This window comes from Tupaia chinensis, unplaced genomic scaffold (genome assembly GCF_000334495.1).
Source record: "Tupaia chinensis unplaced genomic scaffold, TupChi_1.0 Scaffold000523_1, whole genome shotgun sequence".
Lineage (NCBI taxonomy): Eukaryota > Metazoa > Chordata > Mammalia > Scandentia > Tupaiidae > Tupaia > Tupaia belangeri.
Genome location: NW_006160036.1, coordinates 850,396 through 855,533, shown reverse-complemented (window position 1 = coordinate 855,533; position 5,138 = coordinate 850,396).

Below are 5,138 nucleotides of genomic sequence, written 5' to 3'. Positions count from 1 at the left end.
GTCATACAGCAAGCTCAGTAGCAACAGAAACAAGGCCAAGGCCAGCACTTTCTGCTCTTCCCATCTCCTTGTTCAAGGTCACATGGCTGGTTCTGATGTTTGGACTTGCTCTCCCTGGGAGCCATCTGAAGCCACTTTTTATTAGGAATGTTTTGGAAAATTCAGTATATAAACAGACATGTATGCAGGATTGCTGAGTGGTTGATCAGTGTTTGGGAAAAGGAAATCAGAGGCAGTTTAATCCACTTAATCTCTTATTTTCCAACCTTTCTGAATAACTTCAGAGAGTTTGTTAACCCTTCCTCCATTCTACCTTCTCCTTACTGACTCAGGCTGTGGTCAAGGCAGAATTTGTATTTTTAAATTTTATATTTATTTAGTTATTTTGAGAGAGATTTTTACTATAGGGCGCTTGCGCTCACCAGAGAGACAGAAAGTGAGATATCACACCCCTCCACCCCCTGCAGGGGGAATGACCATGTTGTAATCACTTCTCCATTCTCCTCTCGGGATTTTGGGCATGCACGCATGTAGCATGAGTTGTGGGTTTTAAAATTTTTTTAACTTTAACTTTATTTATTTATTTAATTTGCCCAGAGAGGGACAGTGAAAGAGAAAGAGAGGGAAAGTGAAAAAGCAAGCCGCAAGGTCTGGGACTTAAATGGCCGTCAGCCATGCGGGAGTCCAGCACCCTTAATCACCATGCCACCTGCCAGCCCCTCCAGTGTGTGTTAAGCCACTGGGTCCAGGACTTGAACTGGTGTAAACTATGTGTGAGTCCAGTGACGTAACTATTACTCCATCTGCTGGTCCCTATTTTAAAAAAATTTTTTTAAGTTTTGCCAGAGGGCCTGTGCACTCGCCAGAGAGATAGAGAGAAAGTGAGAAAGCACCCCCCACACACACACCCTATGGGAATGGTCATGCTATAATCCCTTCTCCTCCCCCTCCTTTTTGGGATTTTGGGCATATACGCATATGTACCTGGTGTGTTTTTCAAATGCCAGGTCAGGAACTCATACTACGAGGCTGGCCATTTGGGATCTAGCTACTTTAACCACCAGGTCATGAGCTGGCCTAAATCTATATTTTTTAGCAGGGGCCCAAGGTGATCTAACAATTTGGAAAAATATGATTAAACTTAAAAAACCCAAATCTGAATGATTACATTAATAATGTCAACTCTTTAAGAATTGAATTTTGCAGGGCCAGCAGATGGTTTAGTGATTAAGGCACTGGACTCCCACGTGGTCAACCACAGTTCCAGTCCTGGACCCAGCAGCTTGAAACTCATGCTGGGAATGTGAGCATGTATCCCTAAAATCCTGAGAGGATGGGGCCAGCAGATGGCATAGTGGTCAAGGGCACTGGACTCCCACATGGCTGACTGTGGTTCAAGGAGTTCCAAAATCCTGAGGAGAGAATAGAGGAGGAGGACAAGGGATTGCAATGTGGCCATCCCCCCTGAGAGGTGATTTCTCATTTTCTGTCTCTCTCTGTCTCTCCAGTGAGCACTTGTGTCCTACGGCAAAATCTCTCAAAAAAAAAGGGGGGAGGAATTTTATTGTATGCAAACTACATCTCAATAAACTTAAATAAAGAATTGGACTTTTGTTGCTCAGTATCAACAATAGTACCTAGCACATAGTAGGTGTTTAATAAATATTTGTTAAATTAAATATAAAATTAAGCTTTTTAAATTATTTTATTTATTTACTATTACTTGTTAGATTGACCAGAGACAGACAGAAAGTGAGAAAGCAAGCCGCCAAGTCTAGGAGTTGAACCATGGTTGATCATGTGGGAAAATTGCACCTTAACCACTACACCACCTGCCAGCCCCTAAATATAACTGCTTTGCACTTCAAAAATATTTTCTGAACCATTATTTGTTGATCTTCACAACAGACTGAAAAGCTATCAGAGTCCCCATTTTACAGAAGATGAAACTGAGTTTGGAGAGATTAGGTGACTTGCCAGGTCACACAGCTAATGAGAGGTATTACAATCTCTCCAGGAAATTCTTCCATCCCAGCTGCAGGATGAAAGTAATGAGAAGGGACACAGGCAGGAGGGTACAGATATGAATGTAAAATAAGCTAACAGAATAAACTACTGGAACAACAAAATAACCTGATAGGGACAGGGAATAGTGATAATATTTATCACTGGAGGAAGAGATTGGAGACTCAAAAATTCCAGGAGATACACACATTTATTTCTTGGATATTTTACTTATTAATTCAATAACTCAGTGTAATTCAGTCCTTTCTTGGCTGCTATATTGCTAATAATAGCTCCTCTTTATTCTACTTGGATATTGCCAGGGGCTTGGTGCATGTGATTTCATTTAACTTCACCATCTTTCTGCTGAACTACTATAATAATTTTCCTTAGTGCCCTCTGATCTGTTTTCCCACTACTGGAAGACTTACCTTTTTTTTTTTTTTTTTTTTTTTTTTTTACTTACAGACTGATCTTTTAACATTGCCAAATCCAATTACTTTGCATCTACAATTAAACTCTCTAAATTTGGCCAGCCAAGGCACAGCAGTAAAGTGCTGCTCAAGAGAGGCTGGATCCCACATGGTAACTGCAGTTTGAATCCTGGGTCTGGTCAGCCTGAAACATGCTGGTAGTGCTTGGGAGTGCTCAAATCTGCAGGCTGGAGGGCTGGAGGACTGGGATCACGGTGTGATCAGATCCTGTGGACGGTACTTATCTCTCTCTCTGTCTCACATGCACATACATGTGCTCATCATAAATAAATTTTTAAAAATCCCCAAATGCTTCACCACTGTGCTTTATCCATGGCTTATAAGGTCCTATCTGGTCTAATCCCCATCTACTTGTCCATTCATTACATGTAGTGTGTATTTATTGAGGGCCTACCACATGTCAGACACTATTTTGAGTAGTGGGGATACAACTAAACAGATCCAAATAGACAAGGTCCTTGCTTTCTTAGAGAGATATCACTGGGGAACCCCATTTTTGATAGAATGATCAGGGCAGATACTCTGAGAAAGTTACATTAAAGATAAGAGCTGAAGGTTGAAAAGGAACCAGCAGTGAAAAAACCTGGGAGAAAGAGTATTCTAAGTAGAGGGAACAGTATATGCAAAGGTCCTGAGCTAGGCAATTTCTAGAAATCAGGACTAGAAATAAGAGACAAGAGAGGCTGGTGCTGTGTCCAGATGAGAAATGATGGAATTGAGTTTGACTGTTGCAGTAGCATAGGAGAAATAGAAAAATGGCCCGATTCTAAGTGTTAGATAAAATTCACAAATTTGCTGATAGATCAGTTTTAGGGATGAAGGAAGGCAAAATCAAGGCTGTCTACTATTTGGGTTTAGATAGATGGTAGTGCTATTTATAGAGACAGAATTATGTGCAGGAAGAATCAAGAGTTCCAACCAGACTGTGAAGCCAAAGATGCTATGACCTAGCAGATGTCAAATTGGCTGTAAGCTATTTGGGTCTAATTGCTAAGAGGTTTGCCTGGGTTGCAGATACAAATGCAGGTACCTCCACACAGATGATACTGAGAGCCACCAGATTAGCCCTGAGGCACATAGACATTTGAAGATTGGGTGCAGGACCAGCAGATGGTGTGGTGGTTAAGGTGCTAGACTCCCATAGGCTGCCTGTGACTCAAGTCCCTGACCCAGCAGGTTGAAAATCACACTGAGTGTGTGTGCGCGTGTGTGTATCTAAAATCCCAAGAGGAGAATGGAGGAGAAGGGGTTGCTGCATGGCCATCCCACTTGAGGGATGATTTCTTGATTTCTCTCTCTCTGGCACACATACATGCCCTATGACAAAAACTGAAGGGGGAAAAAAAAGACTGGCTGGAAGAAGAGAGACTAGAGAGATAAAAGAAAAGCCAGAAGATTAAAGTCAATAGAAGATTTCAGAGAAAGAGGAAGCAGTCAGCTGGGCCCAAAGCTGCTTGAGGCCATAAGAGATGTGGTTAGAGATATGTCTGTTGAATTTAAATCATTGGAAGAACAGCTTAACTGGAGAATCAACCCAGAAACCAGATTAGATTAGACAGAAGAGTAAATCGGAGGTGAAGATACCCGTATACACAAGTTTTTCCAAATTTTGCTTAAAAGGGAATAAAGAATTGGGGTATAGCTGCAGGGATATGTAGTCAAGTGAGAATAATTTTTCCCCTTTCCCTTCTTTCATTCGTGATAGAGCACAAGCATGTGCATGACCAAGGAGGAGAGAAGCGAGAAGCACCTGTAACAAGGTTTGATCATACCATGATAGATCCCCTTCCTCCAGCCCTCCAGCCTGTCAGGATCCTGGGTGAACAAGTAAGCCCCTCATGTTTTCAGCCAACTGGGCTGGGGACTTGAACCAAGTGGCACATGGCTTCCAGCTCTGAAGTCTGGCATGCTACCGGCTGCACCACAGAGGCTAGACCAGGATTTGTTTCCTTAAGTGGAATTTACTAGAATCATATTCTCCAAAATTCGTAATTCAAGAATCATCTTTATTTTTGTTCCAGTGTTTTTTTGTTTTTGCTAGAGACATGAACTTGCCAGAGAGATAGAGAGACAAAGAGAGAGGTGAGGAGAAACATCTCACTCCATGGGAAGTGGTCATGCCACAATTCCTTCTTCTTCATTTCTCCCTTCTTTCAGGATTTCAGGCATGCATGAACACGTGCCTGTTTCTCAAGCTGCCAGGTCTGGGACTCAATAAATAGTTATTAAATAAATAAATGGAAAATAGACACCAAAACTACATTTCTAAGTGGTAAAATTATGAATAATTTTTTTCTTTCTTTTTGGCATATCTTATTTATTTATTTATAAAGATTTTTGCCATAGGATAGAATTGCTGGCTAGAGAAACAAAGAAGGAAGTGAGAAATCACCACCTAGGGAGGATGGCCACCCCACAATCCCTTTTCTTTCATTTTCCTCCTGGGATTTTGGGCACACACACATATACACATGTGCCCAGTATGTTTTTCAAAATGCCAAGTCTGGGGGACCAGCAGTTAGCGTAATGGCTATGTCGCTGGACTTCCACATAGTCGACTGTGGTTCGCGTCCTGGACCCGGTGGCTTAAAACTCACGCCGGGCGCGTGTGCGTGCATGCCCAAGATCCCAAGAGGAGAA